At 39.1% G+C, this 27375-nt stretch overlaps 1 pseudogene; it reads right to left on the bottom strand.

The window, feature by feature from the left end:
• Positions 1-3699: 3699 nt before the first annotated feature.
• Positions 3700-27094, bottom strand: LOC122218420 (annotated as a pseudogene).
• Between the last annotated feature and the right edge of the window lie 281 nt (positions 27095-27375).

Here is a 27375-nt window from a genome sequence, read left to right as displayed (position 1 = left end):
GGCTGGCAAAGCCGAGCTCTCCCTCGATAACAGGTGCCCCCTTCAGGACTTGTCCTATCTCCAGGTTACTAGGCCTTGAATTAGGGCTAAGCAACACTCAGCTGGAGAGGTACTGGGCTTGCAGAGAAAAATAAACCCTACCCCAAAGGAGCTGTAAGAATTGGCCAGCTGGAAGAGTACGTGAGGCAGGCATCAGGATGAAGGTCAAGTCAGAACGTAAATTAGGGGAGAGTTAAATAGCACCCACATTAGGTCCTTGGGTTGCAGGATAAGAGCTGTCTTAATAGGACTTAACATCCTGGTTGGGATCCTGGAAGATGGTGTGAACTCACTACCAGAATGGCTTCTAGAAGCGTGTAATGGTGTGCTGAAGACACACTGATGGCAGCAGCTCAGAGGCAACACTCTGCAAGGATTTGATATCCTTTAAGTCGCTGATACTCATTAAATCAAAGATTTCCTTTTTTTTTTTTTTTTAATACATTTATTTATTTTTGAGAGAGAGACAGAACATGAGCGGGAAAGGGGTAGAGAGAGGGGGAGTCACAGAATCCGAAGCAGGCTCCAGCTCTGAGCTGTCAACACAAAACCTGACATGGGGCTCGAACCCACGAACCATGAAATCATGACCTGAGTGGAAGTTGGACGCTTAACTGACTGAGCCTTCCAGGCACCCCTAAATCAAAGGTATTCATTGTGTTCCCCATAGATAATCCATTTGTGGTGGGTTGGGTAGCGTACCATTTCTGGCTTTTTATGTCCAGAGACCAATAGAGAAGAGATCAGTCTGGGCAGAGATAAGTGACTCTCTTCATCAGGAGGCGGGTAGGGCTGTTTTTACAGATGGTGACAGGAATATGAGTGGAATCCAGATAATTCACTTGCATTTTCTACGTGCTCCTTTGCCCGCCTGTGACCATAAAGGGACATGGTAAACCACCCCAGCCTATGAAGGGCATGGTGACCATCTCTGGGGGATGGGGGTCTGTGCTGGGCCACCAGCTAAGCCACTAAAACCAGCAGAGGTAGAGGTATTTAGGCAGCCCTAGGGTCTGCTTCAGCTGCACAGCTGCCTTGGCTGCATCAAGCTCTCTCCAGGGCAAAGCATGCATCTGATGACCGAGTCACTGGTTGGCTATTTTGGCTCAGTGTGGCCCAACTATGACAAATAGCTATTAAGCTGATACCTCTGTATAGAATCTAGTAGCTGACACTTAATGCGGGGCAAATATATTTTTCTCCTTTTCATTTTGGTCATGGTTTGGCAAACTCTTGGCTGGGATATTGTAATGATGTGTGTGAGGGCGACCTTTATGAGTCACCGACAAGCTTCTGCTCATGTAGAATGTTTTACTCCATTTCGGAACGTGAATAGACCATATAGCATGCATACGTGTACTTTTCAGGATGGTCCTGATTACTTATTTTCCTAATGGGAGCAATTCAAAGGATGAAACTTAATATATTAAATCCTTAATCATATTTTGTGGAATCAGACATAGTACAATGATAAATTAGACATACTGAAGCATTTTTAATAAGGAATCAGACTTAAAATCATGTATATAAGGGCCAGAGTGTTTCTGATAGAGAATCTTTGTGGGAAGGCAAAACAATATGCTAACTGCAGTATGCTAATATTCCTGTACTACATTGAGAAACCTAGCTACAAGTCTATCCAGACTCAATTCTTTGACCTCTGCTCAAGGCATCTGTGGGGCTCCATCTGGGTCCCCTTCACTGTGCTGTGACTTGTGTAAAATCTCTTAAGGAACTAAGGGGCAACTGTTTGTTTCTCTCTTAGAGATCACCATCCCCTTCATTACTTGATGTCCCATGTCTTGAAAACTTATTTCATGTATTTCGTCTTCCCTGTCCCCTTGTTTTTCAGGTGAGAGAGTAAATCTGGTTTCTGCTACTCCATCCAGGCTGAAGTGCAGTTAACTACTTCTGTAGGGCTGACCCTCCTTTGACCTATTATTTTCCATCCATGCTCATAAGGATTCTCTTAGTATTTTTAATCTACCAAAGGAAAAAGGGATGACAAAAATCTAGTTACAGTTGTATCCCTAACTCTGTTAACTTAGTTATATTAGTAATCTTGCCTTAAAAAATATATATATATATTGTCAGTGGTCTTCCATCTGTAAAATAAGAATAATTCTTACTACCAAATTTACATTTAGTTGATATAAGTAATTTTTAAAAATTATATTTACTGCAGGTATAATGTAAGTACATGTTTTTACTTGTCAGGAGAAATTGTGGCCACCAGTGATCCTTGATTTTTTTTTTTTTTTTTTCCCTCAGACAACAGAGATTTTGCCTTCACAAATAGTTTATGGTCCTCCAGCATCTTTCCCTTATACCCAAGGGAAAATATTTTGGCTTCATCTGGTAAAAACAGATTATGTGGTTAAATTACAGATACATAGTCAGATACCCAGTTATAATTTGAGTTGATTCTTGAACACAGGCTTCACACAATGTGACCAATGATACTACTCCCAAGGACCCTGCTTCATATTACTATTAAAGCTGGAGTTCCCGATCTCTGATTCTGTATTTAAAAAAAAAAAAAAGAAAGAAAAAAAAAAAAGGTTGTTAACCTAAATTAAGTTTTGTCCGACAACTGAAACCAGAAACATCCCTAATTAGATTCTGGAGAGGAAGCAGGAAACCACCTAGAGCCAAAGAGAACAAAAATTACCCCTTAAGGACTTTATCTTGGGCTTTCACACACATGTGACCATGTGGAACCACATATAAATTTATGAGGTAGATAAATATGTAATATTTAGTAATTAGATCAATTTACATGTGCAGTCTTTAGTGTTAATAATTATATATTTTTTTAGGAAACATTATTAAGTCATTGTCAGAGCTCTCTCGATTTCTTGGAAACCATGCTTCCAGTTAAAATTTCAAAGGGCCTTTTTCTACAACATAGCTCCGTCATTGCCGAGTGTCTTCATACCAAAACAATTGATGGGATTTTCTTTTATCCAAGGCTTTAAATGTGAGTTTATTTCCTACCCATCCCTCCTTACACACACACAAACACTACCCAGTAAATAAATAACCTAAGATTTCCAAGTATCTCAGTGGGCATTTACACTTGCAGATCTAGTCCAAGACTTCAATACCCTGAACTTACTTGCCAAGAGCTATGTATGTTGTTAAGAATCTACCAGTTACTAAGATCCCCTAAGTAATTTCTTACTAATGAGATTGATTTCCTTAAAGCATATATAATAAATATCCATCATAAAACTATTATGAAATAATCTGAAATGCCATTAGATTTTGTGGAACCATTCAATTAAGAAAATATAAAAAGCATAAGTTAAGATAGCTGTATTTTATTTATTTTTTGTTTAAAAAAATTTTTTTAATGTTTATTCAAATATTAAAGTGGGGGAGGGGCATAGAGAGAGGGGGACAGAGGATCTGATGTAGGCTCTGTGCTGACAGCAGAGAGCCCAATGGGCTTGTACTCACGAACCATGAGGTCATGACCTGAGCCAAAGTCAAGACGCCTAATCTACTGAGCCGCCCAGGTGCCCAAAGCTAACTGTCACTTAAAATTACACTCAAAAAAAGGTAAATACACCAGGAGTTGTTTTGTAAACTTCATTCTCTTCAAATATTTATGCGGTTTACAGTGATGTGTCACATATCGGTTCCTTGCAGCCTTTTTCATTTTGATCTTCTTTTGTATCAGATAACTGGGTTTTCAGGCATGTGAATCGTGGTTGTGTAATCCGTAGTGGGAAAAATACCTGTCATTGAGATCAAGTTCACATAAATGAAGTATTAGTGGACCAAATTGTCTTGATATGAACATAAACAACATTCTCCTTTATGTGGCGATGCTCTGCTCCAGTGGCACGTAGGCAAACTTCTTTCCTGATGCTGGACTGCCCCAAAGGTAGCAATCAGGATTAAAGTCCAGATGTTCTACCCATAAGTGTTTAAGTCTTTGATTGGCAGTGGGAGGAGCACACACCTGATGTCCTGGAGGAGTGATACACCCTGCTGTAGCTGGAGGGTTTGGGCCATTCTCATCATGTTCATTATAGGAGGTCAAAGTCTTGATGGTTCTGTTACACAGTTATCAAGGAAATTTAGATCCTTCAGCTGGTCACAAATTAAAGGAGTCAGATCTTCGCAGACTGTTTTCTGTTCCAAGTTACACGGTTTCGTGTGGCCAAAAAGAAGCCCATCCAGGCGTAGTGATTGAGGATGTATGCTGCCCTGCCAAGAGCAGTCCAAGAAACATGGCTGCCGTTTCCTCATCTGTCAGAGGATGTCCATCCTTGTAAGTAGAATCTACTAAAGTTTGGAGAATTCTTTTGACTATCTGTGTTCTTGGATTGCTTTATAGAAAATCTTCTTGACCGCTTGATGAACTCTGTCCCTGTGTCTGAAACTAGGCAAAGGGAGCCAACCTGGCCGCAGCCAAGCTACGTGGCTAAAACTTCCATCCAAATCTGCATACAGTTGTGCCACTGTGTCATTGAGTTGACTTCTGATTTTCTTTCCATGTAAGCAATGGCTGGCTATTGAAATTATGAGCTCAGAAAGCGCTTCAAACAAGTTTTTCTCTCCACTTTCTCCTCAGCTTTGAAAGTATTCTAGGGCATTTCGGTGGCTCAGTTGATTGAGTGTCCGACTCTTGATTTTGGCTCAGGGCATGATCTCACAGTTCATGGGTTCAAGTCTCGCATCTGGCTCTGTGCTGACATCCTGGAACCTGCTTGGGATTCTCTCCCGCATGCTCTTTCAGTTATAGAAATGTGCTTTCTAAAGCCGGCTATGTTAAGGCGAGTTTTTAACATTTTCTTCTCCAAAAAAGAGTTAGGATTAGGCACATCACATGCAACTCCCCTCCCCAACACAGGTTTGTCAGACATCTGTAGATACTCTTTGCATTCAGGGTTTCATTTTTACTATGAAAAACCAGTACAGCAGCGCCATTCCCCAGAAGGTAAGTAAATGTCTTGCCCACTGTGTTAAAACTAAATACAGGTCCATACTTCTCATGCATTTTCTAGGAATTCAGTTGGAATTCTCCCAAATGCTATGGCATGTCCAAGGAATGGAATTGTAGAGAAAACATATGGTGGACTTTTCGCCCTGGCAGGCGGGGAGCCAGGTGGCCTACTGCAAGGCAGGACAGGTAGACTAGGCCAAGGGTGAAGTGCAGACAATTAGCGTGGATAGGAAGTTGTCACCAGTCAGTCACCCTCTCCGTAGCCTGCCGGAGCACCGACTCACCCGCCTGCAGTAAACCCAGCAACATTATCACGGCCCTGCGGCAGTCACTACAGTTTGCTGGAGAAGCTGGAGGCCAAGGTCGCTGCCACTCCTCCAAATCCACAGAGCTAGAGAAAACAGCAGTTGGGTGTCTGGAGGCGGCCTTGACCTCCAGTTCTGATTTTTTATTTAAAAAAAAAACAACTTTTTTTTTAAGTTTATTTATTTTTGAGAGAGACAGAGACAGCATGAGTGGGAAAGGGGCAGAGAGAGAGGGAGACAATCCCAAGCAGGTTCCGCCTTGTCAGTGCAGAACCTGATGTGGGGCTGGAGCCCACAAAACCATGAGATCATGACCTGAGCCGAAACCACGAGTGGGATGCTTAACCGACTGAGCTACCCAGGTACCCCCCCGCCAAAAAAAAATTTTTTTTAAGTTACATTTCCATATTTACAGGAGAAAATCCTAAGGCTAATTTGGTGAGAATGCTGTAGTTTTGATGGATCTTTTGTGGAGCATTTTTTTATTTCTATACCCTGAAAACCTTAAGCTCTGTGGCTCTGTGGTGTGTGAGAGGAAGGGATAAATTGAGGAACAGGACTTAGTAGATCCTCAGTAGGTTTACAATGTTAGAAGGAGCCCTAAGTCCCTCTAGTTTATTTATCCACCCTGTTCAGGAGACTTCTGTAGATAATGGCCAAGTTTATTTAAACTATTTAAATACTATGCTCTCTCCTCCTCCTCCTCCTCCTCCTCCTTTTTTAGAACTGCATATAGCTCTGCCTGTATCTTTTTGTTTTTTCTTTAGAAAAAGAGCTTTATTGCCTCTCATGATAAATAGTCACCACCCCGGATAGCACAGGTCTCCGGTAAACAATTGCCCATGGCTTGGGTCTGTGCATCCTAAACGTGACTTCTCTGTCAAATGAAAGCAACAGCCAACCCTTGTGAGTTCTTGAGGGTTTCATGATCATGCTTCCCCTGCCACTTTATCTTGTTATTATCATTTGTTTTTACTATTTATTTTTTGTGTCTGTATCTTAACAGGAAATGAATACTACATAGAATAAAGTTTGTTAACTTATATGTGCCTGACTCATGGATAGAGCTTAGATTTTTGGCAGCATTAAAAGTCTTAGTGTGGTAGGCAGAATAACGGCTTCCCAAAGATGTCGTCTTTATCCCGGGAGACTGCATATGTTATGCTACATTGCAAGGAGGCATTAAAGTAGCAGATGGAATTAAATTTGCTAACCAGCTGACTTTAAAATAGGGAGAGAATTTGGGATTCTCTGGATGGACCTAATGCAATCAGAAAGGTTCTTAATGTTGGAAGAGGGAAGCAGAAGAAAAGGTCATAGTGCTGTGATGTGAAAAGGACTCAAGTCTTCTTGCTGACTCTGAGTAGGAGGAACGAGACCATGAGCTGAAGAATGCAGGCATCTTCTAGAAGACAGAAAAGTCAGGGAAATGGATTCTCCCCTGGAGCTTCCAGAAAGGAACATGGCCCCACACATTGATTTCATTGCAGGAAGGCCTGCATCAGATTCCTAACCTACAGAACTTCAAGATAATAAATTCTCATTGCTTTAAGCCACTAAATTTGTGGTGATTTGTTACAACAGCAACCGGAAACTAACAGACTGAGTTATCTCCAAAACCTCACTTTGGCCTGTTTCGTGCGATGACAGGATCAAATGTTTTCACACAGGATAGTTACTTTTTCCAAACAAAATTTAAATGCTCTGAGAGTTTACTGTGAAGTAACAATAAGCTAAACTCTAAGCTAGCTTTTTTTCAGAAAGAAAAAGTAGAGGGTGGAAAACGAGAAGTCCTCTACAACATCAACACATTGTCTGAAAGTGTTTGTATTCACGAAACTTAAAACTGACTCATGAAACTCTATTCTTTTTGGAATACTGTTACCGAGCCATAATTAAAAGAAAAAATGTTAAATTGTTGATACTGGCAGTCATCAGGACTCTTGTATTTGGTTTTTGGAGTTCTTTATTCAGTACTGGCCGGGAGCTTTGTAGACTAAGGATGAAGTCATTAATGAAATCTCAAACTCATTCTAAACATTGGAGAAGTACAATTTCATTACTTAAGAATTTCCCTGGCCTACAATGTTGAGCATCACACTTGAGTTAATGTAAGAAAATGTACAGAGAGAGAAGAAATGCTCTGTGACTGGTTTTCATACTTGAGACCTTGCACAGCCGTGACTGAGAATGCAACTGTGGGCTCCCCCGGGTCCATGGGATCTACCAGCGGGAGGGCAGAGCTCTTTTTGTGCAAAACGTATGAACTAAACACAGGTGTAAAAGACAGTAAAAATAGCAACAGATTCTCTAAATAACTCATGCAACTATATAACAAAAAATAAGTTTTACATGGTTGATGCCAGAAATGACTACCATATAGTAGAATCATAATTATAAACCTACAGGGTACACACACATGTATTGCTCTTTTAAAATTTGAGATTTACATGTTACCCGTGTAATATCTTTACATATTTATATATTGCTTATTCTACAAAGTTAGCATAACTTGATTCTAATCTTTGATATCATAAGTTTTTCTTAACCTCCAAGAGAAGAAAAATGTTGTAAAAACACACTGAAAGCAGAGTTCAGATAGTCTGTATGGTTTTGACCTTTAGGTGTGTGGTACCAACTGCTATCTACACCTAGGAGTGTATAATGTACTGTATGAGCTCATCAAATTATCCTACTTTGCTGACGGGATCTGTTTTTAAAAAGAAATGTTGTACTTAATGCCACTAGACAATTACTAAAAAATAGTGTTATTGAAGCTTTATTGTCCTGGAAACTCTTTCTGTTGGATAAAAGAAGAGTTTAAAGAAAAGATTTTTTTTCTCAGAATTTCAGTCTAGTGTGCTGCCCAGGCCTCTCAACACAGCTTTGAACTTGGAGTCTAAAAAAACGTTTGATCTTCTTTGTCTTTCAACTTGACAAAATGTCCTTCTTCTTTGAAATCCCCATTTTATGTGTGCTTGTCAGTGTGTTTTAGAAATGAAAAGCTCTTGGGGGTAAGGTATGAGTCTTTTTTGTTTAACCTTTGAACGTCCTCCTAAGCGCCTGCTCTACCAGTTGGCATTCCAAAAATATTGCTCATTAAAATTCTCATTCTTCCTATAGTGGTTTGGAAATGATAGTAGTAGGTGTTGGATTTAGCTTCTTCACTTAGAGGCTTTTAAAAATAAAAACACTCAAAGGTAACATTTCACTCCATTCAACAAATATTCTTAAGGTCCTTCTGCATGGCAGTAATTAATGTTCATTGGAAGATGAACTGACACAGCCAGTATGATCAAGTTGTATGGTTGAAACATAAGAAACTTAAAAGTAACTCATGGATTCAAAAAATTTATTCTTTTACTAGGACCAGAAAATCTAACTTGTTGCCAAATGATGTCACTTGGTCAAATGACTAAACCCTACCAGACATAGCCCTATAATAGCTACCCCTCCTTGAATGAAAGGAAAGGAAATATACAGAGAAACACACAAAGTTATACTTTATTAATCAGGTAGGGATTTTGCTTTAATTTTAGGCAGAACCCTGGTGACCTATAAGCTGAACCCCATGGAAAATTCTTTCCTAACCACTACTGTCCTGAAATGCCCACTCAATGTCTCTCTTCCATGAAAGTAGGGTGTGTGGATGAGGAGTAAAGAAAAGCCAAAATAGGAACCAAGTGATCACTATAGAAAACAACAGAGGAAAGAAATGTAATTTATTAAAATTTGTCACATGAGTCTACCTAGAATAACAAGGAGCCCAGCCGTTGTTCTAAATGATCTTCTGCCACTTAAGATTAACTTTTTAGTAGGAGGTATCTGATGTTGCCTTAATTTCTGTTGAAATAAAGTAGAAGTATGCTATTCTGATTTTAGATTAAACAGCTTAGTCCATCGGCTTTCTTTCTGTCTTGGCAAAAAACCTATTCAGGCTGCAAACTCACCATTAGAAAGAATGTGTTAGTAGCTAAGATAGCCATTAATAAGTAAGAATATAATCATGTCTGGTTCAAATAAATGCATTTGCATAACATTTTAGACTGCATCTTGAATAATAAGGCACTCACTGATAAGATGACTTTTTTTTTTTCTTCTCCCTGGTGTTTGTCATTTACTCACTTTTCATTTTAAGAAAGCACTGATTGTGGCTGGCCTTCAGAGAATTTCTGACTCCTCAGCCTGTTGATGTCTTTTAATAGCAGAGTGCAACACTGCTGGTGACCTTCATTTATGTTTCAACCATGAGCTGAGTCTAGAAATAGACATCAGCATACTGCTATGTTGGCAAACCATATCACAGAGACACTATTTTTAAGGATAACTAAAGAGTTTTGTTCTTAACAGCTATGGCAAAATAAGGAAAACCAACATGACTGTGGCAGACAGAAAGGCCTGCCACCCACAAGAGGAGGAAAAACTGGATTCCCCCAGGGCTCCGCTGGTCCAGTTTGGGGGTTGCTGGGTGAACCTTGAAGCCTGTGGCAAAAATGGCTGGTGGAGTGGCAGCCACACATGCAGCTATTGGTAGTAGAGGAGCAAATCCTCAAAGAGAATTTTAGAGTCTGTGATGTCACCCCTGCATCCATTCTTTTTCTTTCTTTTCTTTTTTTTTTTTTTTTTGAGGGAGAGAGAGAGCGTGCACTTGTGAGTGAGTTGGGGAGGGGCAGAGAAAGAGGGAGAGAGAGAGAGAGAGAGAGAGAGAGAGAGAGAGAGAGAGAGAGAGAATCCCAAGCAGGCTCCCCACTGTCAGCGTGGAACCCGACGAGGGGCTTGAACTCACAAACCATGAGATTATGACCTGAAGTCTGATGCTTAACCACCAGGCGCCAACCGCCCCGCCTCTTTTTTTTCTTAGCTATTCTTCTTAATGCCCATCTGGCTTTGCCCACTTCTCAGAGACTGCTTTAAATGGCTGTACCAGTGATCACCAGTGCTGCATCCAAGGATCAGCTCCCTACTTGCTTCCTTAGCCTAGTTTCAGTATTTTACACTGGTGGCTACTATTATTTTCCTCAAACATCTTTCCTTTGGTTCCTGCCATACCACACTCTTCCAGTTTTCCTCTTGCCTTACTCACCATCTGTTCCTCATTCCCCATTCCTGGCCATTCCTCCCCGGTGAGAAGATCAGAAGAAAAAGTATTTAAAATGTATTTTAGCAAGTGAAAAATATATACTTTCAGGAATATTGATAGACTAGCCGAATATATGCTTGCTTGTTAATCTGCACATATTAACAATCACACATTAATAGAATAACATATTAGTGTAGAGAGATTAATTTTTCCAATCTCACATTTCATGAAATAATTCTATACAAAATCTTCACTTGTGGCCTTAAGATCAGTCTCTTACTGTTAGAATCACTTTCAAGTCACTGAATACAGTTTTCCTGAATACATCCATTTAAGATTTAGCCCTTTTGGAATTTTGCATGATATTATCACTGGAAGTGTTATCCCATTAGGGACATTTGTACAAAGTTATCTGCACAGTGTTAAGACATCTATTTTTTCATTTGTCTTTTAGATACATATTCATGATCCCCACAATGTAATCACTATATTTCTTTAAATAATTTCAATAGGTTTGCTTATAAGGATATCTAACACTTACAGTTGTGAGATCCTACCTTCCATAATACTAAAATCGGTATTTCATTTCTGGGCCTCCATTTTATGAAAAGTGGCTTCCATTGGCATCTAAAACTAGAATTGACTGAAGTCCTTTGTGCCCGAACATAAAATCAATTTCCCTAAATATTACTTTGATTTTTGAATAGAGTTATCTGTTAATCTGAATTTTTGGTATCCTTGAGATTTGTTTGTTGTCTTTTTATACAGAAATTGTGTTGATTTTTTTTTCTGTTTATTTATTTTTGAGATAGAGCATGAGCAGGGGAGGGGCAGAGAGAGAGGGAGACACAGAATCCAAAGCAGGCTCCAGGTTCTGAGCTGTCAGCACAGAACCTGATGAGGGTCTCAAACCCACAAACTATGAGATTATGACTGAGCTGAAGTCGGATGCTTAAACGATTGAGCCACCCAGGTGCCCCTGTGTTGATTTCTGGTTTAAAAATGCAATATTTAATATTTTGAGTTATCATAATGCCTTTGTTCTTTAAAATTCAGCCATTTTATATTTTTATTTTGTTTTGTTTTGTTTTATTTTGTTTTGTTTTGTTTTATTTTATTGAGTCCCAGTGGGGGAGGAGGCAGAGGGAGGGAGAGGCGGAGGGAGAGGGAGAGGGAGAGGGAGAGGGAGAGGGAGAGGGAGAGGGAGAGGGAGAGGGAGAGAGAGAATCCCAAGGAGGCTCCGCACTCAGTGTGGAGCCTGTTGCGGGGCTTGATACCACAACCCTGGGATGACCTGAGCCAAAATCAAGAGTCAGGCACTCAACAGACTGAGCCATCCAGGCTCCCCTAAAGTTCAGCTTTTAAATCTCTACCTTCTATTTATAAACAGAACAAATGTTTTGAAAAATATTTGTTTCTGTTTATAAGCTTAGTTAATAAAACATTTCAGATGTTTTAAACAGCATTTATAAATTTAATATATTTAATTTCATTTTGTACTACTTTAATTACCTGGCTTTAAAAGATAAACATTCCCAAGTACTAAAAAAATTGTGTAAATCTAACAAAATAAACTTACACATATAACGAATATGTCCTAACATTATAATGTAGTAAAGTGCAAACTCCAAATCCTGAAATATAAACTACTCAGTCATGGATTTTAAGTTGTCACTCAAATAGGTCAAATTTTCTTAATCATTACAACCACATTATGTCACCATATGTGCAGATTCCCTTTTAAAACAAAAATAATAATACTCTGGTCTTGATTCTCTACTCCTTTTAATCTTAATTTTATATCTTACTGGGATTGAAAAATAAGTGTTTAAGAAGATGGTTACTGAGGTTATTTAAAATACATTCTCATCTGGGTCATATGAACTGGCTAAAACCAGTTTGTTATTTTTGGTAAATGTCTGTTGTCACTTTTTGTCACCAGGATATAATGCAAATAAGTGTCAGACTAGATTCTACCTGCCACACCAATGTCTTTTAGTGAGCGATCACATCATAGTAATGGTATCTGCTCTGTAAGTCTCTTGAAGTCATGTTCTTCCTGTTCTTTTTCAACAGCCTCTTATAGCAAGGCTTACCTAAGCAAATTCACTAATATTCTTGTATCAAGATTTGGCCAATCATCTATTGGAGACAGGCAACCAAGAATATTCAGAACCAGCATGTGGACAGAAGGTAATTTCAAGATCCAGCCCAGGGTGCTCTATCTAAATGTATAGGTTACAGGGCTCTGGATTTTCAGTGAGCCAAATGTGGGGAAATGTCTCTATAAGATTCTAAACAATCTAAACAATACTCTAAACAGCTCTATACATATCCTGAGTATCACTAATTTTTGCCAATGAGAGGTCTATTTCTTACATGCATTACGTGAATTCTCAAAGCCCCGGCTATTGCTAAGGGCTAAACACAGTTGAAGTGCATTTAGTAGCCACCCAAAGAACGTGAACTTTCCAATTAAATGCTGAATAACCATATTTGAAATGTAAATTTTTTAAAATATGTAGTTTTAAGTTTATTTATTATTTTGAGAGAGACAAAGACAGCACCAGTAGGGGAGGGCCAGAGAGAGGGAGAGAGAGAGAATCCTAAGCAGGCTCTGCACTGTCAGCACAGAGCCTGGTGTGGTGCTTGAACCCATGAAGATGGGAGACCATGACCTGAGCTGCAACCAAGAATTGGACACTTAACCCACCGAGCCACCCAGGCATCCCTGAAATGTAAATTTCTCCTTTAGACAACTGGCCTCTCCTAGATGTAGACTGAAACTAACATAAATTTGCATTACACTGGTTATATTCAACAATTTAAAATAAATTATAAATGTACATACAGTGGTGAAAGAGGCATACTCATTAAGGAAGACAATTACCATCCTAGTTGATTGAGTTTATATACATTCTAGCCATGAAGCTGACTGGATTCTTTTCAGTCACTAAAATGGGCTATACTGAACTTTGTAGTTGCTATCTTGATGACTCTATAAATCAAAGTAGATACATAACCTTGTTTTTTGGATTCATACTGTATACCAACCAACCATTGAATTTTGCACCCACCTCTTCAATCTCTCCTTCCTGTGGATTTTCATGTCAGCACAAAAGCACCACATTCATCCATATCCTCAGGCTAAATATTTATGAGTTATTTTGGTTCCTCTCTTTCTCTTTTTCATCCCTCCCATCCTACCCATCACCAAGTTCTGTTGCCTCTGCCTGTAGAACAGATCCTAAATCACCCATCCAAGTCACCATGACCTCTGAGCAGTACGATTTCAACATCCTGGCTTTGCTGCTTCCCCCTTGCCCCTTTATCATCCATTCTTCATGCAATGTTTGGTTAAAATTGAAATTAGATGTTTCTCCTCTGCCCCAAATCCTCTAAAAATGTTTACCACACATAAAATAAAATCCAAAGTCCTTACCTCATCTTATAAAATAGGACCTTTGCAGATTATCTGACCTCATCTTCTAGCCCTTTCCTTACCCAGCTGGAGAGCGTTTATTTTCCTAAAACTTAGCTGATTTCTGCCACAGGACCTTTGCCCTACCTCATCCCGCTGAACAGAGCACCATTTCCTCTTATTGTAGGAAAATTGATTCTTTTGGGATTAGAATTTCAATGTAAGTTTACCTCCTTAGATAAATATCTCCTGCTCATCTAAAATAGACCCTAGTCACTCTTTATTATTTCACACTATTTTAAATCTGTCCATTGCGGTTATCAATATTTACCTTTTGTATGGTCACCATGTTTATTCTCTAATAATATGTGCAAATTGATGTTTATTTTGTTCACTACCACATTGCCAGGGCATATGGGATGTGCTGGGCAGTCAGTGCACATTTTTAAAAGCATAATCATTCAGAATGTAATCCAGGTCTCAAGATGTCTATTGACAGTCTCTGTTGTGTATCCTATAAGCACCTCATTATTTAACTACTTAATTGCTTTCTTCTGTGGCCCTTGTGACAAAGACCATCAGTCATCTGTCAATGCAATTTTTTTTGGATGTCCTCATAGGTTATGGGGCCCAGAAAAGGTTACTCAGAGGCTACATTTGCTTTAGTACTTTATGTTTGCTCGAGTCTACACATTCAATTATTACATGTATTAATATGGCAATTTTAACTGCTTATGTTTATTTTAACTACTTACACTATATTTAAATATCTACATTAAATTTCTTTTAAAAGTACTTCTTCTTACTCACTAACAAAATCTTCCCAGGTACTTAATCAATTCTTGTAAATCTAGTAAATAAAACTTATATATATGCTAAATCTTACATTCTTGGAAGTGTTCCAGAATTGTTTATGAAACCAGCAAAATTATAATTTAAAACCCAAAATCTGGGGCACCTGGTTGGTTCAGTAAGTTAAGTATCCAACTCTTGATTTTGGCTCAGGTCATGATCTCAGACTCAGGACATGATCTCATGGCTGTGAGATCGAGCCCTGTGTTGGGCTCTTTGCTGGGCATCGAGCCTGTGTAAGATTCTCTCTCCCTCTCCCTCTCCCTCTCCCTCTCCCTCTCCCTCTCCCTCTCCCTCTCCCTCTCCCTCTGCCCCTTCCCTGCTTGCACGCATGTGTGCTCTCTAAATAAATAGATAAAAAATTAAAAATAAATAAAACCCAAAATCTAAGTCAACTATCATTTACACATTTTATGTTAAGAATTACAAAATTAAAGAAGAAAACTTCCCTGAAACCTCAAAAATCTAATAGGCACAGATATTTTTCCTTCACACAAAAATACCAATTTACAGATTGTATTTACTTCATAATTTTGATACATAATCCAAGTCTTCCTGGGGTTGAGAATATAATTATGTAATGCCATATGGTTTTGAGGTTACCACCCCAAGCAATTTTTAGGGTTCACTTCTCAGTTGGCTGAGGTTGCATGCCAATAAGCAGTCTGGGCTGGAGGTGAGGTCTTACACTGCAGATGTGCAAGGTGAACTTTTCTTTTTTATGCCACCGTATGTCAGTCCAGGCTTTCAAGGTGTGATGTTAGTGCCCTCCAGACGGGGCAGGCTTGACGTCGATTCCTTGGATTCTACTTACACATTATCTGGTCTTCACATGCGATGAATTTGCAACACCCTCACAAGATTTGTAGCTAATTTTCTTCTCTGAATAACTTGGATTGTTTCCTTGCCTTCTTAGGTATTTGTCATCTGATTGGATCCTGCATATATTTTAAATATTTTTCTCACTCTCTTTCTGCAATCTCAAGATCACTTTTCATCCACCTTTCCCATAACTCCCATCATGATTTTATCATTGATCTCAAATTCATTCTATCCTTCTCATTATCACTGCCATTGCCTTAGCGCAGGTCGTGATTTTTTTTTTCTCACTTGGACTTTTGTTCTTCTCCACAACTATTCAGTCCCACTTAGTATGCCACACATTTGTCAGAGCAATTTTTCTTAAATGCAAATCTGCTCATATTCTGCTTAAGTTTTTTTTTTCATAGTTGTAGGTAACCTTCATTATTAAGTTTAAAGTTCTTAGCATGGCATTTTCATCCATCCATTTATTTTCCATCCATTTGCTATCCATCAAAGAGATAGCTCCTATTCACTGCTGGATATTATCTCTATCTTATTTTATCTATAAAACCTATTATCTCTATCTTATTTCTATCTACAAAACCTTATTTATCCTTAAGTTCTATTCCCCTAGTCTCCCTACCACTCTGCCTTCAGAAAAATAGACCTATGTCCACTTCCTCAAATCTGCTATGATGTCTCCTATCTTGGTTTTCCTCCAGAAGTTCCTTCTTTCCAGAATTCCCCTTCTTCCTTAGTCACTGGACAATGTTATACTCCTTTCTCAAAGTTCAACTCAAGTAACGCTTTCTGTACGGTGTCTTCCGTGACTTGATTCTTCATTTGGGTTGAGTTACAACTTTTCTCTGCTTCCATGGACATATTTTAGCATTAATTACAGTGTTGTAACTCATGATTTTGTTGTGCATGTCTTCACATTCATGGAGTTTTTATCTCTATGTCTCAAATGCATACAAAAAATTAAGCATTCTAAAAACTTTTAATATAGGTGAATTAAATAAATAAATAAATAAATAAGTGAATAAAAGATGCCCATCTTTCAGATTGATTGTGTTTGGTCCCCAAGCCACTCCTACGGATTATCTCTGCTACTTGACAGCTCAAGAAGCTCATCTTCAGCCATGGTGTCAGCTTGGGTCTAAGTCGCTCATTCGAACAAGCAATACGTAGTCTGCAAAATCCTGATGGAAAAGTTGTATTTCTTGAGAGCATTTAACATAAGGACCAAAGGTGGGAGACTTCTTCCTTCTTTATCATTCATACACATTCATATCCCCAAAAGAAGGTAATCATTTAGGTAATGCTTTTAAAAGCAACGGTATGCTTTTAAAAGGAATTTGAGGGGTGGCTGGGTGGCTTAGTTCATTAAGTGTCAGACTTTGGCTCAGGTCATGATCTCACAGTTTGTGAGTTCGAGCCCCACGTCAGGCTGTGTGCTGACAGCTCGGAGCCTGGAGCCTGCCTTGGATCCTCTATTTCCCTCTCTCTGCCCCTCCACCACTTGTGTGCTCTCTATTTCTCAAAAATAAATATTAAAAAAATTTTTTTAATAAAATTAAAAAACAGAATATGTTCATGATAGAAAATTTGGGGAAACAGGAGCCTGGGTGGCTCAGTCGTTCATGAAGTCGTTCAACTTCAGCTCAGGTCATGATCTCATGGTTTGTGAGTTTGAGCTCCACGCCGGGCTCTGTGCTGAAAGCTCAGATCCTGTAGCCTGCTTTGGATTCTGTGTCTCCCTCTCTCTTTGCTCCTACCCCACTCACGCTCTGTCTCTCTCTCTCAAAAATAAATACACTTTTTTTAAAAAAAGTAATTTTGTTATCCCAATATGCATACCTAGATACTGTATTTTAGCTTTGTCCATTTTTTTTTTAACTTTGATATATCTTTTAAGTGTCTTTTCATCTCTAGGCTCCTCTAATATCCCTTTTATATGCTGGTCACTTATCTGTTGAAGAATTAAGGCCATGCGACATGCAGAATTTCATACCTTCTGGATTTTTCTGATTTTGTATTCTCAGTGAGGCTCTGTGCATTTTTGTGTCTTTGATATTTCCTGAAAATGGAAGCTGGATCCAAAGGCTTGATCCGACTCCTATTTGGTCTCTTTGGCAAAACTGTAGGTGGCTTTATGTTCTCTCACCAGGAAACACATATTATTTTTGGTTGCCTCCCTTTTGGACATGTCAACAGCCATTGATACACAGGGCCTATATCCATTAATTCATTAGACATTGCAATTCTTTTTAATTTATTTGTTTTCATTTACTGGAATAGTTTCATAAAGAGACACTTCCCTCCTTTACAACGGGCTATCCAGTGATACCATTCATGTAAGAAATGCATAATAAATGCTTGACTTTTTTCCTTCATTTTCTAGTTTTCAGAACAGATAGTTGATTCCTGTTATCCTTTGAAAATGACCAATTAGTTAATCTTTAAAAAAAAAAATATTACTCCTGGAATGGCCACTGTTTCTGGCCAAAAAGACTGTTTTTTAAAGATCCAAGTGCTAAGACTACTCAGTTTGTTATCCCTACTGGATAGGGTTGGAAGGATTGGGATAAACTGCTTTCCTCTACCCCAAATTACTTTAGGTAACTGACAATTGGTTGAAAATTTTGCACTTCATTTGTGTCTTCTTTTAAAATATGAATGCATTTAGCAACACCATGCCCCACACATCTATCTTCACGGTCATTTCCAACCTGTGCAGGTCAGAGACTATCAAGTTGAGAGTGAATTTAATGAATAACATCGCCCAGGGTTATCTCAGAGGCTGTCTTAAAACTTGCAGAGCTGTGCTCCTGAGTAAATTTTTTTCTGGAAGCCTCGGGGCAATCCCTCCTCAACAAGAACCCTAATATAAATTTGAATTAAGCAAACATACACCATGCAAAAGAAAGCGAGTGTTTAGCGTATCACTTCAGGAACACAAACGAACGTGACAGAATGAACAATTCTTTCCACAATCATTTCACAATTTATATGGTTTTTACTAAATAAATCTGTTTTAAAGAAATCAAATTTCTCATTTGGAAGAAATGTAACTTCGCATTTCTTATACAACTGTTATATCCTCGAGGGAAATATAAATATCCAAATGAGAATCCTTTTTTTTAGTAACAGCGGGTACATCGAATTGGGTCATATTGATTCTCAATTAGATGTTGAGATCAGTTGTTGAATAAATACTAGTAGCTATGATTTATTAAATTCCTACTAGGTGCTGGCTATTGTATACATATTTTGTTTTGTTTTATGTCTGTTATTCTCACCGTAACCCTGAAATGTATGTAGTCATTTCTCCCTTTTATGGATTAGAAAATGGAGGATGGTGTATTTGAAGAAATATAGCTAGGAATTTTGGATCTGAGAATTCATTCTGGGGCCCTTGGCTTTCAGAGTCCATGTTTTTGTTTTGTTTTGTTTTGTTTTAATCTACTTTACCACAGTAGCTAGCCAGGCTTTGACTACACAAACAGATGAAATTTCATCTCCTTTCATGAGTAGAACATGAATGGTCTTTGTATACAATTTGTTATTAATGCCTCTTCTACCTCCTTTGTACCTTGATAGGAATAAAAAAATAGCTGTCGCATTTCAACAGATTATGAGAGGACTAGATCTTAAATTCTAAGTGGCTAAATAACTTCGAATTAAAAACAGGTCACAAACGTTATCAAGTAGACAGTCGTGCATCTGTTAAATACTGGGCGCTGCAGGAGATACAAAATGAAGAAGGCACGACTCCTGCTCTTTAAGCACAAGATAACCTAGTGAAGAAATACATGTGGACATAAATAACACAAGGTGTTTCCTTGCTGTCAGAAACCCGAGGTAAAAATTGTCGTGCAGAGGCTGTGTGGATTAAAAGGATGTTTATGCTGGCGTTGTGGGGAGGGGTGGGGAGGGGTGGGTGGCCTGTGAAGGATCTTGACTGGATAGACGTGGGTGATTTGAGGCTGGGATAGGAGTGTGGGTGAAGGGAGCAAGGTCTCTCTCCTTGGAAGGAATGAGCCATTCAGAGCGTTCAGAGAGGGCCTTAGTTGCAGAGTTGCACCAGGGAGGAAGATGGTCACAACTGCAGGTGCCAGAGCCTGCGTTGCACCCCTTACTTGGCGCCACCCCTCAAATTTCGGCCTCTTCCTCCATCTCACTCTCAGCAGATACACTTGACCAAATTTAGAGAGAAAAAAAGCAGTCTGTATTTTAGTATGACACAAACAAACCTACCTGTATGTGTTTAGTGGCTCCTTCCTCCCAGGGCGGTAGAACAGTTGTTTCTTGTAAGACTAATTCCTCTGCCTGCTTTAAATTCACTTTCCTCTCCTCCTCACCCCCAATCCTCACACCCCCTTTCTCTCTTTTGCTTTCAACCTCCCTCTCTCAGCTGGATTCTTCTGAGCCCAATTCTTCCCTATTTACTCTTTCCAAATAAAAATGAAAGCTTCACTAGCTTCTTGATCCCTGTCCAGCTCCACCCTCCTGCTCTGCCCTTCAGAACCAAATTACTGGAAACCATTGTCTACAAATCTGTCTTGATGTCCTCATACTCAGTCCTCTCTTCTGTGGCTTCCTCAAACATCTCTCCACTGAAATGACTCCACTGAAATGAAATTAAGAGCACTGATGACTTCACTGTTGCTAAGCCCTGTTGATGTTTTTCATTCCCATCTGTACTAGTCAAGGTAGTTAATGCAAACTTGCACAACAAACCTTTAAATATCAGTGGCATAACATAATAAATGTTCCTTTCTCAGTCATGTACAGTCTGATGCTGGTCAGATAGCCCCTTCCGTCCTGTAGCTATGCCATATGGAGTATGTAACTATGTGAAACTTTAGTGGCTTAAAACAATGTCAGTATTTATTTTGTTCATGGGTCTGCAATTTGGAAAGGGACTCAGGGATGTAGTTTTTCTCTGTTCCACTCAGCATCTGCAGGAGTAGCTCCAAAGCCAAGGCTGAGGGCTAGACTCACCCAGACATGCATTCCTCACATGTCTGGAGGTTGGTGCTGGCTGTGGCTGGGAGCTCAGTGGGGCTTTGCTGGGACGCCTACACGTGGCCTTCCCACACCGTTGCTGGACCTCCTCACAGCATGATGTCTTGGGCAGGCATGACAAGAAAGTGCAAGGCACAGCTGAATGCTCTTTCCTGACCTACTGCTAGGAGTCATGCAGTATCACTTCCACTGAACTCCATATGTGTGTGTGTGTGTGTGTGTGTGTGTGTGTGTGTGTATATATATATATATATATATGTATATATATATAATATATGTAGAGAGAGAGAGAGAGAGGGAGAGACAGACAGAATGGGAAGAGAGAGAGAGCAAGTCAGTGAGGAGAAGAGAGAGAGAAGCGGGGCTCATGAACCATGAGATCATGACCTGAGCTGAAGTCAGATGCTTAATCTGACTGAGCCACCCAAGCACCCCACTGCACTGCCTGTAGAAGTGAGTCACTGAGGCTGGCTGTTGCGACTGACTTGACTCCTTCGCAGCATCGATGCATTAACTCTGCTTCCTTGGATGGAACTTTCTCTTTCCTTCTTTTTTATGACCCACATTCTCCTAGCTCTACTTTTATTTTTTTTTCCTTAGGACAAAACCTCAAATCCACGATATGGTCTGGACCCACACACTTTTTCACGCTTCTCTCACACTGTGTTCTCCTTTGATTTTTCTGTTCCAGCTACATGAGCTGTATTTAGTCTTTTACCTAGACACATCCCTAGCTGTTTTCTCTTCCTGTATGCTTCCCTTAGCTCTTGTGTGTATTCTACAGGTAGTTTTCCTTGACCTTCAAAATTAGTTCAAATCTATCTATTATATACTCTCTAATACAAGCATATCTGTCTTTCTTCAAAGCATTTATAACAGTTATCAATCTTGATTAATTTCTTATTTATGTCAATCTTCATCTTTATAATATAAGCTCCATGAAAGGGGCCTACCTGTTTTGCTCACCAAATTACCCATACTCTCTACTTAGCACAGTGCCTGGCATATAATAAATATTTGTTGAATAAATGAATATATCACTCAGCCTAGGAATCTTGGGTAGCAAGAAATATAGTCCAACTTTTACCAATAGTTCTTAAATTTGGAAAAGTATATGTGTGGACATGCACGTGTGTGTGTGTGTGTGTGTGTGTGTGTGTGTGTGTGTGTGTGTGTGTGTTTCTGTCCTGACATTTACTATTCAGGGTCAGATATGCTTACCATCCTGCAGTGAACAGAGCAGTGTTGTACGATGAAGAATTACCTGACACCACACACAAATAGTTCCCCTTTCTTACTTTGAGAAATCATAAACCAATGGTTTGACTGAACTTCCAAGCAGGCCTTCTGTATGAGAACAAGCAAATATTAAAATCTGATGGAGATAAACGGAAGTGTTGTGGCATTGAGTATCTTCACCCCATCTTCTCTATACTGTAGACAGAATGCCAGATTCCTGGGTCTCCACTTAAGAGCATGAATATAGTAGGAAGTTGTGGCTGTTTGGCCTTGCAGACTATGCAGACCTGTGTACCTCCAGCAAGTAAGTCCACCAAGCCTCTGAAATTTAATAGGGCTGCCTTTATGTACTGGCAAGGGGACAAGTTCAATGGCTCCAAGCGTCAGTGCTGTACCTGTGAGTGCAGCAACAGACACACAGCAGATTAGCTCTCTTAAATTTGGTTACTGTGACTGAAATGACAAAACAGACAGGATGAAAACTTGACATGATCAAAATGCTTATGGAAGAATTTAAACGCATATTACTGAGAGAAGCTAATCTGAGCAGGCTACATACTATTTGCTTCCAACTATACGACATTCTGAAAAAGGCAAAGCTATGGAGACAGTAAAAAGATCAGTGGTTGCCAGAGGTGCAAAGAGAGACGAATAGGCAGAGCACAGAGGATTTTTGTGGCAGTGAAAATATTTTGTATGATATTATGTATCATAATATTGTATGTATGATATTGTAGGTATAATATCTTTATATTATAATGATGGATACATGTCATTGTATATTTATCCAAACCCACTGAATGTATGACATCAAGGGCGAACCCTTAGGTAACCTATGGACTTTGTATGATCTAATGGATCCTTGGTAACAAATGTACCACTCTGATGAGTGATGTTGACAATAGGAGAGGCTATACATGTGAGGGGCAGGCAGGGCATATAGGGGAAATCTCTGTACCTTCCTTTCAATTTCGATGTAAACCTAAAATTTCCCTTAAAAAAAGATAGGCTTTAAAAGAAATTTTAGGACATTATCCAGTGTAATAAGATGAAGTTAAATACTGGCTAACATTTTTCCCGCCCCTGGGAGTTAACCCTAAGGATTACAGTGGAGATAATGTCTGTATTCGTTATCTCTTGCTGCATAACAAATTGCCCAAAAACTAGTGGCTTAAAATGAAATATTTACTATCTCTCAGTTTCTTTATCACCAAAATGAGACTGCCGTACTAATTACAAATGACTAAAAAATTTTGGAACCACACTGAGATGCTCAGAAGGTAGCCCACTGAGAGTAGGTTTCCATAGAGCTGACTTGGTGCAAGTTCCTGACACATTAAAACCCCAGTAAGTTGAGATGCTTCAAGCAAGCAAGCAAGGTATAGAACCATCCTTCTTACAATAAATAACATTATGGCTGTGAAGGTAATGGTAACCATCCAATTAAAGATACACCCTTGGTGTCAGAGGCTAAATTTTCCGCATTAATAAATATTCGTAAGTCTCAGCTGTGCTGCGTTTCTCTTGACCAGAGTTGTGAGCCCTAGGTAAATTACAGGGCTGTGTGTGCAGGCTCCTGGATCATAGGAACAATTGCAAAGCATGGAGCACCATAGTGAGCTTCTAATGACTGTTATCATCCTGGTTAAATCAGGAAGGAAGTAGAGGAAAATGAACATCCAAATGTTACTCATCAAAAAAATAATTGTGTGTTGTTTTGCAGCAGAAGATGTACAGAAGACAGATGACAAGTTCAAGAGCAGGAGAAAGTGAGGTTTGATTTGAATGTCTCTCTGGGATGGATACTTGTTTAAAAATATTCATGTGTTTGTATAGGTGGAATTGAGAGAGCTCTTTCAGAATCTAGCAACCAACCCATTTCCTTGTTATTCTTTCAAAACTGCAGTGTGAGATTTAAAATTTTTATATGATCTCTCCTGTAAAGCAGAACCTTTAAAATTATATCACGTTTGATTTTTTGCAATAAATTGCAAACACTAGAGGCGCCTAGGTGGCTCAGTCAGTTGAGCGTCTGATTTCAGCTCAGGTCATGATCTCGCAGTTCATGGGTTCAAGCCCCGTGTCAGGCTCTGTGCTGACAGCCCGGAGCCTGGAGCCTGCTTCAGATTCTCTGTCTCCCTCTCTCCCTGCCCCTCCCCTGATCATGCTCTGTCTCTCAAAAATAAATAAACATTGAAAAAATTTTTTTTTAAAAATTGCAAACACCAGATTAATCAGAGCTTTCATGTTTTATGTAGGCTTTTTAAAAAATGTGGGCAATTTTCTAATGATATTATTTAGATTTTGATAAGCCTTCCACATTTCAGCTCATGCATATTTATTCAAGCATTAAAAATATATAAAGAGTGAAAGCAGCCTTAAGCCATTTTCTTTAGTGTCTTAACTCATACAGAGTCCCAGGGTGATGGCTGGAATCCTGACACCATGAGACATGTGTGGCAGAGGGGACGTGACCTGGGTTTTTAGAGTCAGAGAGATCTTAGGGCTGAAATCTTTGATTTCCTCTCTGTGTGAACTTGGAAGGTGATGGTGTTCCTTTGAAGATGCAGTTCTCCATCTACAGAGCGGGTACAACCCTTCACGCTTGTGTGGGATCCAATGTTATACATGAGATGCCTGTTTTGTCTCCTCTCATTATGTGCTTTAAAAGTTTGCATAAATATGTAGAACAAAAGGATGAAAAAACTCTAAACCTAAATGCTTGACGGTTCTACAGTTTTATATATTATACTATACATGAAAGGGTATTCTTGTTTGTTTTGTTTTTAATGTAAGTTCTTGCAAATTAATATAACATTCTTTTTTATTGAGGTGTAATCAACATACAACATTATAGAAGTCTCACGTGTACTACATAATGATTCGACAGTTGTATATTTTGTAAAATGATCACCACTGTAAGTCTAGTTAACATCCATCACCACACGTAGCTACAGACTTTTTTCTTTTGATGAGAACTTTAAGATGTAAACTCTCTTAGCAATTTTCAAATATGCAATATAGTATTATTAACTATAATCTTCATTCTGTACATTCCATCTCCATGACTTAAGTATTTTATAACTGGAAATTTGAACATTTTGACCCCCTTCACCCGTTTTGCCCAACTCTACCTTTGGCAACCACCAATCTGCTCTCTAAGACATCATTATTTCTAAGTTTGAATAGTACGTCACATTTTATTATGCTAAGTCTCTAGAAAAAAATTGTATACATGTTGGGCTTAATATATAAGGTATATAAAACATGTTAGGGAGAGCATGTGAATGAATATGAATATAAGAGACTGGCTTTAATTACATTACAATAAGTTATTAATTAATTAATTAATAAGTTATTAATTAATTCAAAAAATTTTCTTTTGAAAATCTGTGTATCAGGTATTGCCCTAAGTATGGTAGATAAAATGGTGAATAATATACACAATATTTATTCTCATGAAACCTGCATTTCACAAACAGGAACTTGTAAGGTTATCAGGAAAACTACAACTAGAAATTGCAAAATCCTGAAATTGATAAAATATGATCAGTTAAATTTTATTCTGAAGAAATAACTCAGTTCACTTCTTGGAGAAAGACAGTGTAAAGTTAAGTAAGGCAGAGTTAACGTAGAACTGATTAAGTCCTGCATTACTGCATACCTGTTAGCATGGTCTTAGGCTATGCTGATCATTCATTTCAGAAAATGATACCTACTAAGCACTGGGTGGTGCTAAGCAAGGGTAAGAAAAGTAAAATACACTAATCTTCTCTAGAGGATCTTATAGTCTGGTATAGGGTTAAGATAATTACTAAAGACAGTATATGATATGTGATATATCCCATAGAAGAGGGATAAACAAACTAATAATAAAACAACAGAGCATGAGTTTCAAAGAAGGGAGAGATTCAATTTGCTGTAACTGAGAATGACTTGCTGGAGAGGAGAGGCAAATGCGAGAGATCTTGAAGGATGGGTAGGGGTTATTCATGGAGAGATGGTGGTAGAATTCCAGGGTCCAGTTAGAGAACAGAAAGAGCTTTACCAAGGTCTTCAATTAGCTGGAGAGCATATATTTAAAATGTTCCATGTTCCGATCAATTTGACTGCCCACTTTAATCACCAAAATATTCGGAACCTCACATCTTAAAAGGAAAGTGGACGAAATAGAATCTATTCCAAGGATGATGAGGGAGTCTGAAATGCCATTTGAGGAAGGGTTGGCAGAGTTGTAAACTTACCCTGAAAGAAGAAGCCTAGGGGACACAATGGGAACAGAATTTAAATATGCAGAGGAGTGTCTCATGGAACTGGGCAGAACTAGAGTCAAAAGGTGGAGGGAATTTACAGCTGTCAAGTCTTAACTGTCTGTGGAGATGTTTCAATAAATCTGGATGATCTTTGGCTAGAACAATTGTTCCTCACTGGCTTGCAGGTGAATTAGATGAAGCCCAAGGCCCTTCCGACATCAATTTCCTGTTCTGACATCAATAATCCTATTTGCAATTGTGATTTTATTACTTAAAAATATATTTGGAGTTACTTGCAGAAAGATGAACATAGTCATGCCATATTTAAGTGCAGAGAAAATCTTTTTGAGTGGGTACCATTTCGTTTGCTTTCCAGCACAGTCACCCTCTGTGTACCTGCTGCTTCTGAATCAGTGTGGGCTGGTGATGGTGACCCCATTTCAGCTCCACAGGTGATGCACATGATCCAGACTTAAGACAGTCAGACTATCCAATTGCCCTGGCTACCATGATTGCCGCAGGGGGGAGAACATGATCCATTCAGGCCAAACCTATTTAACGAGTTTCAGTAGTATTTCTGGGAAAGGTCATCTATCTTCCATGCTGAATATAATGCTGAGAATATATAGAGCATGGAGCTGCCATCATTATCTACCGTATGAAGCCCACGACAGAAGCCACACACGGGAGGTCAGAACCAAGTGATGGAAACTCCGTCCCGGTGATATCATTTGAATCTTCAAATTCATCTTAAAGCCAAACAGAGGTAACTCTGGACTTTTCAGGTTATGTAAATTAAGAGATTTCATTTTTGTAAACCTGTTGCAACACCCGGTGCTCTCACTTGCAACTCTGGGGTCCTGACTAATGCAGAGCTAGTGGTGCGACACTTTAAATATGGATAAATAAAGCTTAGCGTATCTACTTGATAGTTTGAGGGTAGTCACTAAAAGTTATTCTTAGGAAGACTGTGTAACCACATGGAAAGAGACAGGATACAAAGTGCAGTCAATCCTCATAGCTGGTGGATTTCTTATTTACAAGTATGCCTACTTCCTAAAACTTATTTGTAGTCCCCAAATCAATACCTGCTGCTCTTTTGCAGTCACTCATGGCCACGTGCAGAGCGGAGAACAACTTGAGTCACCAAATGCACCCATTCCCAGATGAGGTTGAGCAAGATGATGCTCTCTCTTCTTGCTTCGGCCCTCCTGCTATAAACAAGTGTTCTTTTTGAGGTCTGTTAGTGACATGGATTCTGCGTTTTGGTGCTTTCTGTTGGTGGTTTTACCGTTTCGAATGGCCCCTAAGTGTGTCGCTGAAGTGCTGCCTCGTGTTCCTAAGCACACGAAGGCTGTGATATACCTTATGGAGAAAATAAATATGTTAGATGA

This window comes from Panthera leo, chromosome B1 (genome assembly GCF_018350215.1).
Source record: "Panthera leo isolate Ple1 chromosome B1, P.leo_Ple1_pat1.1, whole genome shotgun sequence".
NCBI lineage: Eukaryota > Metazoa > Chordata > Mammalia > Carnivora > Felidae > Panthera > Panthera leo.
This window is presented reverse-complemented; position numbering and strand designations above follow the sequence as displayed.